We start from the raw sequence: 15,610 nt of genomic DNA, 5'->3' as shown, positions 1-15,610 counted from the left end.
TCTTGTGGAACACTCACAGAGCAAGTCACTCACAATCCACGGTTTTATTCCATTTGGCCTTTGTCTTGGTTCTTGGCACAGAGCTCCTAAAAGCCTTGGAATTTCCTGAGTGATAGGAGTGTCTTTTGCTATTCACAACAAGCCCCTTTGGATCACACCTGAGTTTATACTAATAAAATGACTTAGAGCCCCTAGATACCCAGAGGATGGAGCTGATCAGGGGAAAGAACTAGTGAATAGAGGGTCAGAACTCTCAGCCATGAAACTCACCCATGAAACTCCAGGAAGAGTAGGGGGGGTGGGGAGTGGCTGGAGATAGAGCTCTACAAAAATACGGGGCACCTGGGTGACTTGGTTGGTTGAGTGTCCCACTTTAGCTCGGGTCATGATCCCACAGTTTGTGGGTTCTAGGCCCTCATCGGGCTCTGTGCTGACAGCTCAGATTCTGTGTCTCCCTCTCTCTCTGCCCTCCCTTGCTTGCACTTTGTCTGTGTCTCTCTCAAAAATAAACATTAAAAAAAAATTAAAGAAAAAATGTTCCAAAAATAAGATAGAAGGTTTCTAGGCTGTTGTATGCACATCAAGATGTTGGGAGAGTAGCGTGCTTAAAAAGAGCCAGGAGCTCTGCCTCCCCCTCCCCCGCCAGTACTTTGTCTTACGTATCTCTTCTACTTGGCTGTTCTAAATTGTAGCCTTTATAATGAACTGGTAATTATAAGTAAAGCATTTTCCTGAGTTTTGTAAGTTGTTCTAGCAAATTATAAGATGTTGTGGAGAATGGGGAGGGTGAGTTATGAGAATCCCCACACTTGTAGCCAAGTCAGACAGAAATGTGGATAACCTGAGGAGCTGATATATATGGCTGAAATCTGAAGTGGAGACAGTTTTGTATAAGGATTGAATTGAACTGTAGAATGTCCAGTTGGTATCATAATTGGTTAGTTTGAGGGAAAAAAACAACAACATACAATTGGTGCAAGAAGTGTTATGAGTAAAAACAGTAAAACAGTTCAGGGCAAAATTTAAAACTCATATTCCTTCCTTCCTGCCTGCCTTCCTGACTTCCTTCCCTCACTTGTTCAATTAAAGACGTATGGAGGGGTGCCTGGGTGGCTCAGTCGGTTGAGCGTCCGGTTTCGGCTCAGGTCATGATCTCACGGTTTGTGAGTTTGAGCTCCATGTTGGGCTCTGTGCTGACAGCTCAGAGCGTGGAGCCTGCTTCAGATTCTGTGTCTCCCTCTCTCTCTCTGTCCCTCCCCTGCTCACACTCTGTGTCTGTCTCTCAATAATAAATAAACGTTAAAAACAAAATAAAAAAAAAACTTATGGAGTTTTTACTGTGTTGCTGGGCACTATTTTATGTGTTGAGAATTTAGTAGTAAAGAAACAACAATAATATTCTTGTTGCTATGGAATTTATGTTCTTATGGGAGTAAACAATTAACAAACAGACATGGAAGTATAAGAATGACATAGTTTGGATGTGAATAAAATCGAATGGTGTGAGGGGATAAAGAGTAATGGGGTGTATTTTAAATTGTGTGTTCAGGAAGGAACTTTGTGAGGGTGTAAAATGTGAGCTTTGGCTGGAAACAAGAGAAGGAGCCAGTACTAAGATTTAGGAAAAGGAAGAGTGACTATACAAATACTCCCAAATGAAAAGGAATTTGGCTTATTTGAAAAACATCTAGAAGACCAGTATGGCTGGAACATAGGAAACAAAAATGTTTTTGTGTGATATGAGAAAGGTTAGAAGGAACCAGAGCATGCTAGGACTTTGAAGTCCTTAGTAAAGAATTTGTTTTGTTTCTTAAATTGTTCTTTACTTTTTGTATATCTATTACTGGGTTTTGATTTGTGGTGATCATTAGGCTTGTAAATAACATATTCTGCATAAGCAGTCTACATTGAGTTGATGGTTGCTTAGGTTTGGACCTATTCTTTACTACTCCCTTGCTACATTATGGATACTTGGTGTCATACTTTACATCCTTTCATTTTTTGAATATCTTGACTGATTTTTATAGATATACTTAATTTTACCGCTTTTGTGCTTTGTACTGTTCTTACTCCTGCTTATGGTCTTTCCTTTCTACTCCAGGAATCCCCTCTGACATTTCTTGTAGGGCTGCTTTAAGTGGTGATGAATTCCTTCAACTTTGGTTTGTCTAGGAAACTATCTCCTCTTCTCCTCTGAATGATAGACTTTCTGGAGAGAGTATTCTTGGTTGCAGGTTCTTTTCTTTCAGCACTTCAGATATTTTACTCCTTTCTGGACTGCAAAGTTTCTGTTGAAAAATCAGCTGATAGTCTAACGGGGGTTTCCCTTGTACGTAATTGTTTTCTTTTTTCTCGCTGCTTTTAATATTTTCTTTATCACTACTTTTTGCCATTATAATTACTACATGTGTTTGTGTGGACCTCCTTGACTTGATTTCGTTGAGGACCTTCTGTGCATCCTGGATCTGAATTTCTGTTTCCTTCCCCAGATTTGGGAAATCTTCAGCTATTACTTCTTCAAATAAGATTTCTGCCCCTTTTTTTTCCTCTCTTCTCCTTCAGGGATCTCTGTAATATGACTGTTATTATGCTTGATGCTGAGTTTTCTAAGTATATTTTCATTTATTATTAATATTTTTCTCTCTCCTGTTCAGTTTGATTGCTTTCTATTACTCTTCCAGGTCACTAATCTGTTCTCTTGCCTCCTCCAGCCTACTATTTATTGTCACTAGTGTATTTAAAAACATTTTTTTAATGCTTATTTATTTTAGAGACAGAGCATGGCGGGGGGAGCAAAGGGAGGGGGACAAGAGAGAGAGGGAGACACAGAATCTGAAGCAGGCTCCAGGCTCTGAGCTTTCATGACCTGAGCCAAAATTGGACGCTTAACTGACAGAGCCATCCTGGCACCCCTCATTAGTGTATTTTTAATTTCAGTTATTGAGTTCTTCAACTCTGATTTCTTTTTTTTTTTTTTTTTGATCTCTCTGTTAAGGGTCTCAGTGAGGTCCTCCAATCTTTTCTAAAATCTGTGTCTTTATGAAAAATATTTTAAATTCTCTATCAGGCATATTACTTGTTTCTGTTTCATTTAGCTCTCTTGCTGTGATTTTGTTCTGTTCCTTAATCTATTCCACATATTGTTCTGTCTCCTCATTTTGTCTAACTTTCTGTGTCTGTTTCCATGCGTTAGGAAAATCAGCTATGTTTCCTGTGGTTGAAAATAGTGACCTTATGAAGAAGAGGCCCGGTAGTGCCCTGTAGTGCAATATGCTCTGTTAACCAGAACCTGGTGTTTCAAGGGGTTTCCTGTGTGTGTTGTGTGCTCTCTGCTGTTGTGGTGGAACCACTTTTGCCTTCAGTCCAGTCATCTGCAGTGGCTCTTCTTGCCTATTGTGGGTAAGGTTTGGTTCCCATACTGTGAGTTTGCCAGTCTGGGGCCACCTTGGGTTTGAGTTGATTCAGAGCAGGCGTTTGCCATAGATGTGGTAGCGCTAAACTTCAGGGTGCTCTCCCTGTGTTGTCCTCTAAGAAGTTTTCATTGGTGGGTGGGGCCTGTAGTCAGACCAGCTGGCTGTCCTCAGACCACTGCTTGGGCCGCAAACTGCTGTGTGTGGTTATCTTCTCCTTTTCCCCAGGGCAGGAGTCACTTTGGAGTAGTGCTGTTCCCTGTTGGGGTTGCTTGAACACTGCTAGGCTTATGGCACCATTTTGGACAAACTCCAGCTAAGAGCGTATTGGAGAGGACAGGTCTGAAGGGGAACACAGAGGTTGGGCCTGCAATGTTGGCAAAGTTTGTGTGTGTCTGCTCTGGAAGGATATCTGGAGCCAAGACCTAGCTGGAAAGGGCATGTCTGCAGAAAACGTGGGGGTGGAGTGTGCTCTTCAGTTAGGGAGTGAGTGTTGGCACTGTGTTGGTTCCCATAGGTATTCCTGTGTCTAGCTGGGGGGGGGGGGGGGGCAGGGGAAGGAAATGGTTCCTGCCAGCTCTTTTGTTCTTGAAGAAGTCTTCCAGTGATTGCTGTCCCTCTAGCACATGTTTTGAGTTTAGTAAATAAATCTCCCTCTTGTATACCCCAGGCATTTTTCAAATTGCTGCTTCTATGTTGTATCTCTGTGGGGCTGTTTGTTGTGCTGTATCTTTAAGGGCAGGAACTCCGCCCTCCTGGCTCTCCCAGAGCTGAGCCTACTGATTTTTAAAGTTCTAGGTGCTAAGCCCCACTGATTGTAAGAACCTGTGATATGTAGTCCTTCTGGTTTTCAAAGCCATATGTTATGGGAATTTGTTTTCTCATGTGGGCTCCCTGGTGTGAGAGTCAGTTTCTTTCCCTTCTCCGTGCTGAAGGTGTCCCTCCCTCCTTTGGACAGTCCTGTGGTCTGTTTAGCTCCCGACCATGTCTCCACCCTTCCTACCCTCTTTGATGTGGCCTCTTCGCTACATTTAGCTATGGAGAGTTTGTTCTGCCAGTCTTCGGGTCATTTTTCTGGGTTATTTACACTGATGTGAGTGTTATCCAGTTTTATCCATGGGATGGGGGAAGTTTAGGGTCCTCCTAATCTGTCATCTTCCCTGGAAGTGTATTCATTTTTAGATTGTAGTAAAACATACACCATATAACATTTATCATTTTAATCACTTTTAAACGTGCACTTCAGTGGTATTATATGCATTTATGATGTTGTACAACTTCACCACTATCTATCTCTGTAACCTTTTTCATCTTATAAAACTGCAACTCTATGCTCATTAAGCAACAACTCTCCATTCTCCCCTTTTCTCCAGATCTTGGCAAAAACAATTATACTGTCCATTTCTATAACTTCAACTATTCTAAGTACCTCAAAAAAACTGGAATCATACAGTATTTTTTCCGTGACTGGTTTATTTTTCTGTGACTGTTTTATTAATTTCCATAATATTCAAGGTTCATCCATGGTGTAGCATATCGCAGAATTTCCTTTCTTTTAAATGCTGAGTAATATTCCATGATGCATATACCACCTTTTGCTTATCCATTCATCTGCTGAAGCACTTATTAAGTGCATGGGTTGCTTCCACATTTTAGCTATTGTAAATAACGCTGCCATAAACATATATTGCTTGGAGACTCTGTTTTCAATTCTTTTAGGTATATCCCCAGAAGTGGAATTGTGGATCATATGTTAATTCTATTTTTAACTTTTTAAGGAATTACCATGTTGCTTTCCATAGCGGCTGTATCATTATACCTTCCCAAAAATGGAGCACAAGGATTCCAGTTTCTCCATTACCTCTTCAATACATTTTTTTTTTATTGTATCCATTGTAATGGATGTAAGGTGGTATCTCAATGTAGTCTTGACTTCCATTTCCTTAATGATTAGTGATATTGAGCATTTTTTCATGTGCTTATTGATCATCTCTCTGTCTTCTTTATATAAATGCCTATTCAAGTCCTTTGCCCATTTTTGAATTGGATTTTTGTTTATTGTTGAGTTTTAAAAGTTCTCTATCTATTCCGGATATTAACCCCTTATCGGATATATGATTTGCAAATATTTTCTCCCATTCTTTGGGTTGCCTTTTTACTCTGTTGATATCATCCTTTGATGCATAATTAAAAAATTTTTCATGAAGTCTAATTTGTTTATTGTTTCTTTTGTTGCCTGTGCCTTTGGTGTTAAATTCAAGAAATTACCAAATCCAATGTCGTAAGGTTTTTGACCTATGTTCTTATCTAAGAGTTTTATAGCATTAGGTCTTACATTTTGATCCATTTTGAGCTAATTTTTATCTATCAGGTAAAAAGTCTAATTTCATTCTTTTGCATGTGGCTATCCAGAACCAGTTGTTGAAAAGACTGTCCTTTCCCCATTAAATGGTCTTGGCACCTTTGTCAAAAATCATTTGACCGTAACACAAGAATTTATTTCTGGACTCTATATTCTATTCCGTTGGCCTATATGTCTTTCTTTATGCCAACATCACACTCTACTCATTATTGTGCTTTGTATTAAGTTTTGAAATCAGAAGTGTGAATCCTCCAGTTTTTTTTCTTCTTTTTCAAGATTGCTTTAGCTATTTGGGGATCTCTTTAGATTCCATATAAATTTTAGGATGGGTTTTTCTATTTCTGTAAAAAAAAGGTTATCGGAATTTTGATAGAGATTGCATTGAATTTGTAGCTTGTTTTGGATACTATTGACATCTTAACAATATTAAGTATTACAGTTCATTAACGAGATTTCTTTCCATTTATTTATGTCTTATTCAATTTGAGTAACATTTTGTAGTTTTAATAAGTCTTTTATCTTTTTGGCTAATTCCTAAGTATTTTACTCTTTTTGATGCTATTTAAATTTTTTAAATGTTTATTTATTTTTGAGAGAGAGACAGAGTGTGAGCAGGGGAGGGGTAGAGAGAGAAGGAGACACAGAATCTGAAGCATGCTCGAGGCTCTGAGGTGTCAGCAGACTGATATGGGGCTTGAACCCAGGAACCACAAGATCATGACATGAGGTGAAGTCAGATGCTTAACCAACTAAGCCACCTAGGCATCCCCTTTTTGATGCTATTTTATTTTATTTTTTTAAATATGAAATTTATTGTCAAATTGGTTTCCGTAAACACACTGTGCTCATCTCAACAGGTGCCCTCCTCAATGGCCACAACCCATTTTCCCCTCCCACCCACCCCCCATCAACTCTTAGTTTATTCTCAGTTTTTAAGAGTCTCTTATGGTTTGCCTCCCTCCCTCTCTAACTTTTTTTTTCCCCCTTCCCCTCCCCCATGGTCTTCTGTTAAGTTTCTCAGGATCCACATAAGAGTGAAAACATATGGTATCTGTCTTTCTCTGTAGGACTTATTTCACTTAGCATAACACTCTCCAGTTCCATCCACGTTGCTACAAAAGGCCATATTTCATTCTTTCTCATTGCCAAGTAGTATTCCATTGTATATATAAACCACAACTTCTTTATCTATTCATCACTTGATGGACATTTTTTGATGCTATTTAAATGGACTTGTCTTTGTCATTTCCATTTCAGGTTGCTCATTGCTAGCACATAGAAATGCAACTAACTTTTGCATGTTGACTTTGTATCGTGCTACTTTACTGAATTCATCTATTAACTCTAACAGGTTTTTGTTTATTTGTTTTTCTTTTTGTTTGTGGGGTTTTTATTTGATAGAATTGTTAGGGATTTCTACATCTAAGATCCATATCTTCTACAAATAGAGATAATTTTACTTCTTTATTTCCCTTTCTTGCCTAATTGGCTCTGGTGAGAACTTCCAGTTCTATGGTAAATAGAAATGGTGAAAATGAACATCCTTGCCTTGTCCCTGATCTTAGAGGAAAAACTTTCAGTGTTTCACAATTGGGTATGATGTTCACAGTGGGTTTTTCACATGTGGTTTTTATCATGTTGAGATAGATTCTTTCTCTATTCATCAGTGAAGCCCTCAGGTCTAGGGCTTTTTCTTGTTGAGAGATTTCTTTTTAAGTTTATTTATTTATTTTGAGAGGGAGAGAGAGAGAAAAAGAGTGACAGAGAGGCAGAGAGGGAGAGAGAATTCCAAGCAGACTCCCTGCTATTAGTACAAAGCCTGACCCAGGGCTGGATTTCACAAAACCATGAGACCATGACCTGAGCTGAAACTGAGAGTCAGATGCTTGTTAACCAACTAAGCCACCCAGGTGCCTCTGAGAGACTTTTGATTACTCATTCAATCTCCTTACTGGTTATAGGTCTATTAATATTTTCTAATTTTTCCCATAATTTAATCTTGATGAATTTTGCGTTTCTAGATTTTGTCCATTTCATCCAGGTTATTAATTTTTTTTAGTATATAATTTTCCATAGTACTCTTTTATAATTCTTTTTATTTCTGTAGATAAGGTAGTAATATCCACATTTTCATTTCTAATTTTAGAAATTGAATCTCCTCTCTTTTTTTCTTAGTTTAGCTTGCTAAGTTGGTCAATTTGGTTCTTCTTTTCAAAGAATCAGCCTTTGGCTTCATTGATTTTCCTCTATTCTTAAAAATTTTCTGTTTCATTATCTTTATTCTCATCTTTATTATTTCCTTCCTATTTCTAACTTTGGGTTTAGTTTATTCTTCTTTTTCTAGTTCCTTAGTTTGCAAGGTTAGATTGTTGATTTGAGTTTTCTTTTCTTTTTTTTAAATGCAATTGTTCATAGCTACAAATTTCCCCTTATCACTGCTTTCACTATGTTCCCTAAGTTTTGGTATGTTGTTTTCTCATTTTCATTCATCTATAAGTATTTTCTAATTTCTCTTGTGATTTCTTCTTCGACCCTTTGTTTTAAGAGTATCTTGTTTAATTTCCACAAATTTGTGAATTTTCCAGTTTTACTTCTGTTATCGTTTCTTATTTTATTTTATTTTTATTATTATGATTTGTTTTTTAAGAGAGAGAGGGCATGAGATGGGGAGAGGGGCAGAGGAAGAGAAAGAGAGAATCCTCAGCAGGCTCCATACTCAGAACCCTATGCAGGGCTCAGTCCCATGACCCTGGTATCATGACCTGGGTTGAAATCAAAAGTGGGATGCTCAGTCATCTGAGCTACCCAGACGTTCCCTATTATTCGTGTCTAACTTTATCCTCATCCTGTTGTGGTTGGTGTAAAAAATGTGTATATCTATCTCTTAAAATCTATTAAGATTTTATTTGTGGCCTAACATATGGTTTCTTCTGGAAAATGTCCCTTCTGCACTTGATAACAATGTGCATGCTGTTGATGTTGGGTAGAGTGTACTGTATATATCTCTTAGAAATAGTTCATTGTGTTAAGTCTTCTGTTTTCTTACTTATCTTTTGTTTGATTGTTCTAAATATTATTGAGAGTGGGAGATTGAAGTCTTCAACTATTATTACAGATCTGCTATTTTTCCCTTCAATTCTGTTTTTGATTCATATATTTTAACGGTCTGTCACTAAATGCATAAATGTTACAATTGTTATATCTTCTTGTTCTATTGAACCTTTGTTAATATATTAACTCCTTCTTTGTCTCATATTTTTTTTTCATTTGTTTTAAAGTCTATTTTATCTTATATAGTATTAGTCTTATGTAGTATAGTTCTGTTCTCTTTTGGTTACTATTTGCATGGAATATCTATTTTCATCCTTTTACTTTCAACTTATTTGTGTCTTCGGAAATAAACTGAGTGTTTTATGGAGAGGATATAGTTGCAACCTGTGTTTTTATCCATTCTGATAATCTCTGTCTTTTGACTGGAGAAATGAATCCATTTGCATTTAAAGTAATTGTTATCAGTAAGGACTTACTTGTATCTTTCGCTATTTATTTTCTATCTGCCTTATATATCTTTTGCCCCTAATTTCCTTCATTGCTGACTTCTTTTGCCTTTAATTGTTTTGTGTAATAAAATGTTTACGCTTATTTCTTATTTTCTTTTGCATGTATTCAATAGCTATTCTCTTTGTCGTTACCATGGAGATTATCAGTAACATCCTAAAATTATAACATTCTTATTTGCTATAAGCAGTTTAACTTCAATAACATACAAAAACTCTGCTCCTTACAGTTCTGTCCCCACCCTGTTTGGTTATTGGCATCACGAACTCACATCCTTATGTTTTGTATGCCCCAAAACATAACCAATAATTCTTTTATGTTCTTTAGTCTCTTAAATTTTATAGAAAAGACAATGTGGAATTAGGCACTGAAGCTATAATAGCACTGGCATTTATTTATTTATTTATTAAAAAAATTTAATGTTTATTTATTTTTGGGAGAGAGACAGAGTGCAAGCAGGGGAGGGGAAGAGGGAGAAAGGGAAGCACAGAATCCGAAGCAGGCTCCAGACTCTGAGCTATCAGCACAGAGCCCCATGTGGGACTTGAACCCACAAACTGTGAGATCATGACCTCAGCTGAAGTCAGACATTTAACCGACCCATGTGCCCCTACAATAACACTAGCTTTTAGACTAACACATTTTTTTTTTTTTAAAGTAAGCTCCACACCCAGCACAGAGCCCACTGTGGGGCTCAAACTCACAATCCTGAGATTAAGGCCCGAGCTAAGATCAAGATTTGGATGCTTAACTGACTGAGCCACCCAGACACTCCTACTAATACTTTTTAATTAATTAGTTAATTTACTTATTTTTAAAGGTTATAATTTGTTTTATTTTTTTAATTTTTTAAAATATAATTTATTGTCAAATTAGTTTCCATACAACACCCAGTGCTCATCCCAACAGGTGCCCTCCTCACTCAATGCCCATCACCCACTTTCCCCTCTCCCCCACCCCCCATCAGCCCTCAGTTTGTTCACAGTATCCAAGAGTCTCTTCACTTTTTAAAAAATGTATGAGTCTCAGGGTATCTGGGTGGCTCAGTTGGTTAAGAGTCCGACTTCAGCTCAGGTCATGATCTCATGGCTTGGTTTGTGAATTTGAGCCCCACATCAGGCTCTCTGCTGTCAGCACAGAGCCTACTGCAGACCCGCTTTCTCCCTCTCTCTCTGCCCCTCCCTCTCTTTGTGCCCCTCCCCCACTCATGCTCTCTCTTTCTCTCTCAAAAATAACCATTAAAAAAAAAAGTATGAGTCTCTTTAATGATGTAGAAGACACAAAGTAGTTACAAATTATTGGTACAATAATATTAGCTTTTATAATTGTCCGAGTATTTACCTTTATTGAGATCTTTCTTCATATGGCTTATAGTTACTATCTAATGTCCTTTCATTTCACCTCACATGACTTCTTTGAGCGTTTCTTGCCAAGCAGGTCTAGTTGTAATGAACTCCCTAAGCTTTTGTTTACTTGGGAATATCTTATTTCTCCCTCACTTTTGAAGGACAGTTTCGACAGATGTAAGATTCTTGGTTGACAGTTATTTCTGTTAGCACTTTGAATATATGGGCCCACGGTCTTCTAGCCTCCAAGGTTTCTGATGAAAAGTCTGGTATTTAATTGAGAATTCCTTGTATGTGACAAGTGTCTTCTTTCTTGTTGTTTTCAAGATTCTCTCTTTGTCTTTGTCTTTCAAATAGTTGTTTATAATGTGTCTCAGTGTGCATCTCTTTGAGTTCAACTTCCTTGTAGTTTGTTGAGCTTCTTGTATGTTTACATTCGAGCCTTGAATCAACTTTGGGAAGTTTTTAAACATTCTTTTTTCAGATACCCTTTTTGCTGTTTCTCATCCTAAGATTCCCAAATGTGTATGTTGGTCACTTGGTATCCCATGTGTTCTTTAGACTCTGTTCTCTTTTCTTTAATCTTTTTTTTTCCTGTTCTTTAGACTCAATAATGTCAATTATCCTATCTTTAAATTTGATAATTCTTTCTTCTGTCTGCTCAAATCTGTCTTTGAATCCCTCCAGTGAAATTTTCATTTTCATTATTATATTTTTAACTTCAGAATTTCTTTTTGGTTTCTTTTCAGTTTTTTTTTTTTTTTTTTCCATTTTGCTCATACACCATTTTCTTACCTTCTCCACATCATCCTTTAGTTCTTTGAACATCTCTAAAATGTCACTGACTTTGAGTCTGCAGTTCTCTCTTGTCCAACAAGAGAGTGGAAGCAGAATTGAAAATGGCAGAGGCTATGGGGCACCTGGGTGGCTCAGTGGGTTAAGCGTCTGACTTTGGCTTAGGTCATGATCTCACGGTTAGTGAGGTCAAGCCCCACATCAGAATCTGTGCTGACAGCTCAGTGCCTGGAGCCTGCTTTGGATTCTGTGTTGCCTTCTCTCTCTGCCTTACCCCTCTCGTGCTCTGTCCTCTCTCTGAAAAACACTAAATAAACTTAAAAAAAAGTTTTTTTTTTTTAATATGACAGGGGCTAATGTCCAGGAGGAGAGAAGAGCCCTGAACAGGGGTTTTGTCTCTGTATTTATTGAGCTTTCAAGGTTTTACATATGTGGTGAACATGCAGAAGAAAACAATAAGAAAGTGGCCATTAATTTGTGTGTGTAAGAAGCAAAAGGTTTGGAGTGCGTGTGGCATTAGAAGTTGAGATTAAAGCACAATAATATATTGGCATCTGACACCAGACAGACAAGAGTTTCTCTGTGGGCGATACAGCCAAGTGACTCTTATCTCCAAAGTTAAAGATTACTGGAGCATGATGCCTCAAGGGTAGCCCTTTTCACTAGGTAATCTTGGGTGCAGTGGTTGCTTTCTGCCTCTATGCTTGGTCTTACTGGCCTTGGGTATTTTCACCCTGTGGCAGCTTTTGCTCTAAGCCTTTTAACCCGTTGGTGCAAGCATACAGAATTCTAAATTTATTTCCCACACTAAAAGAGGTGTTTTAAAGTCTTCGTCTAATAGATTTGCCATCAAGTCTTTTTCAGAGATAGTTTCTGTTGATTTCATTTTCCTTTGAATACGACACATTTTTCTGTTTCCTTATATGCCTTGTGATTTCATGTTGAAAATTGGACATTCAAATCTAATAAGGTGGTAACTCTGGAAATCAGATTCTACCCCTCCTGCCTGGGTTTCCTGTTTTTGCTTTTGTTTTGTTTGATGTAGACTGTCTCTGTGCCCAGGTTTAGCATGAGATGTAAATTTATGGTCTTCTCAGTCCTTTTCTGAATCTGTGTTTTCCCTTGGGCACGTACTTTTTAATTTTCTCTATATGTGCAGTTGTTTTTGCATGTCCTAGTCTTTAATATCTAGCCTCCAAAAGAGGAAAAAGAGAAAAATGAAGGGAGGAAGAAAAAGTACACTGGCCCTTTAAGTCCCCAGAAATTCACTTCAGCCAGTGGGGAGAGACTTCCAACAATAGAAGGAAGTGTAAGAAAGAGGTCACCCACCTCTTTGTATGACTGATCAGCAGCAAAGATCTCAGATAATTGGAAGATAGAGCCCTTTTTGCCCATCCTGGCTTTTGGTAGAAGCTGCTCTTGAAACATGGTCACAGTTCCCTGCCATGGAGCTGAGGGTGTGGGATGGGTAGCTGTTACTATCTGAACATTAAAATGGACGGAAACAAACTGCACTTTGTTTTCTAAGACTTCTCTGGAAGTTGAAAGACTTCAGTAGACTCCAGAGTTCCAAAATCGTTAAATCAGATAAATTCTGCCAGTGCAATTATTGTCTAGACAAAGAGGAAGGTTCCTGATGCTTCTACTCCACCATCTTCCCAGAATCCTCTTTCCCTTGAGGAAACTTGACCTTTGTTTTATTGAAAGATGCTGAAGAGAAGGTGAGTTCAATAACCTGGGACTCTTTCTGACTGTGAGAATTGGAAATACAGAAATGACAAAAATATATTACACATATGTGTTGCTATTTTACTTATCAAGGTGTTTTTATATCCACATGTCACATCGTCTTCCCAGGATCCCTGAAGAAAAGCAGGGAAATTGTTAAAATGTCCATTTTACAGAAGAGGAATTCATCCCGGGATGCCTGAGCTGCCTTGAGTGGCACATCTTGTTGAAGCAGCCCTTGGTTCAAGATAGGTCATTTGGATTCTAGTGCCTGCTCTATGATACTCCTGAGCCTAGTGGGTTCTGGGTATGAAGAGCATTAAACACGAGGTACACTGCCTCATGTACCCAACCCCTGCCCCAACGAAAATATATTTGACTCAGGACAATTTGTTTTCCACAGTTTAAACCCTTTTCTCCTCTGCAGAGGCCAGAGTTTTGTTTTGTTTTTTTTTTGTTTTTGTTTTTGTTTTTAAGTCCTTGTTACTTTCTTTCTCAATGCCTGTTCATGTGAAAAGAAGTGATATATCTAAATTTCACAGGTACTTCCTTATATTTCAGCTATTGACAGATTTGAAGTCTAAGTCATAGGGCAGAAATGTGACACAGTAGGCACCTGAGAGCTGGGTTGGAAGATAATGTTTTAATCAGGTTGAATTTTTCACATGCTGGGTTCACACTGTGTAGACAGAGCTTTCCTGTTCTGTATGGCCATTGAGCAGATTCCATATAATAGGGGCTTACAGATATAGAAGAGCCCTTATAAGCATTTCCCATTTTGTAGATGGAAAACTAATGCCCAAAGAGGTAAACTGATTTTTCAAGGTCACTCCATGCAAATTCAACCTTTGTTTCATTGAAAGATGATCCAGTTAAACCCTAGCTCAGTGATTAGTGATCTGTGGAAGGTTGGCTGTTGACCCTGCTACAGAGATTAGTTCATAGGATGTTTGCTGGGATGTTTATATCCTTAGGATCAGCACCCATGGAAGAAAAGGGCAAATGTGGGAGAGGGCAGAAGAAGTGGAGCTGTCATTCAGGAACTCGGTTGCCTGGTCACCTCAACAAACACCACAAGAAGCGCTGGAGCTAAAATGGTCCACCAGAGGTGCTCCAGTTTGATTGCAATGGCCAGGACTTTTTAGTCCAGTCTCTATCCGTTCTTGGATATGTACCACACCAGGAAGGAGTCACCTTGGCCAAGGAAGCTCTGCACCTGAAGCCCTGCAGCCCCGGAAGGCTGACAGCTAAAGACAGTCCATGATAGCAGTTTCAGCAGCTGGGGAAGCAGGACCTTTCTTGAAGGGGGATCAAGGCCATGCCTCTTCACATCCATCACAAGAGGCTTGCTGAATGTGAAGATTAGCGATTGTGGCCAAGTGTTATCAACACTTACGGCAAAACTGGGACTTGAAATGAGGATTCCCTGGTTATTAGCCCCAGTCTTTACCATTCTCCTTTGCTAGAATTCAAAATCTTTCTCAGGGGTTTGTGATTTGAGGTTATTTGTGATTCTTAGATGTGAACTGTTGAACTGTGAAGAGACTTGCCAATCTGGTTGGCTCAATCTGTTTATTTTCATGCTCAGCCACCACAATAGAAACACTTAAGTCTATTCCTGGTGGTTTAACAGTTCTGGTTATAGAGCAGAATACTTAATACCAGGCTCTCCAAATCTCTCCAAACTCCATAATTAAAAAAAAAAAAAAATCTGTTTACTCCATTCTCCCGGGAGCTGCATGTTGATAAATGATTACCCTAAGGTATTTTCTGAATCTACATCTTTTTTTTTGTCTGCAGACATCATCCTTCATCTGATGAATACCGAACCAGAATTCTCCAGTGCCATACAGGGTTTAAGGATATTATTTGGATCTTGCTATAAACCAACACAGGCTTCACCTAGGACCTGAACTAAGTCATATTCTACCTTCTCATTATATCAACATGTCAGTATCTTGTTTATTTTTTAAGCATCTCTCAAAGGCCACCCCTCCAAGAGGATTAAATGATTTAATATATGAAAAACACTCAACCACACCTAGCACATATATTTAAGACTTCAATATATATCAGCTATTATTGTTATTGTCTTTTTAATGGCTTTGAATCTTTCACACGGAGCTCTGTAATGTGCACTCTACAGCTTATTCCTTGGTGTGTTAAAGGCCCAACAACTGCATTTTTTTCCACATGCCATTGTCACTTGCAGCTGTGGTTTTGGAGATGATGATTACGTTTGACTGCAACTAACTACTTGGTCCACATCCCATGCATATTGTTCAAGCAGTGACACAGAGAGGGAGAGAATAGGAGAGAGAGTGCTGAAGTCATCCACAAGGACCATCTATCTCAAAGTGCTCCCACAGTACCTCTAGCCAGTTGACCCCCATGCTTATGTTACATCCCTC

At 38.5% G+C, this 15,610-nt stretch overlaps 2 long non-coding RNA genes across 3 annotated transcripts in view; one reads left to right on the top strand and one right to left on the bottom strand.

The window, feature by feature from the left end:
- Window positions 1-10,869, bottom strand: part of LOC122198752 — a 47,698-nt gene extending 36,829 nt beyond the window's left edge. For both annotated transcript variants that reach the window (XR_006193139.1, XR_006193140.1), the window contains exon 1: window positions 10,672-10,869. This is a non-coding gene — a long non-coding RNA (uncharacterized LOC122198752). The remainder of the gene's footprint in view (window positions 1-10,671) is intronic.
- A 19-nt stretch (window positions 10,870-10,888) lies between these two features.
- On the top strand, window positions 10,889-15,107 carry LOC122198754. Its single transcript, XR_006193141.1, has 3 exons — window positions 10,889-10,966; window positions 13,134-13,192; window positions 15,000-15,107. It is a non-coding gene; the product is annotated as an uncharacterized LOC122198754 (long non-coding RNA).
- The last annotated feature ends 503 nt before the right edge of the window (window positions 15,108-15,610 follow it).

The sequence above is a fragment of the Panthera leo genome, chromosome C2 (assembly GCF_018350215.1).
Source record: "Panthera leo isolate Ple1 chromosome C2, P.leo_Ple1_pat1.1, whole genome shotgun sequence".
Lineage (NCBI taxonomy): Eukaryota > Metazoa > Chordata > Mammalia > Carnivora > Felidae > Panthera > Panthera leo.
Note: the sequence above shows the minus strand (reverse complement) of the source record. Positions and strands in the feature narration are given on the sequence as shown.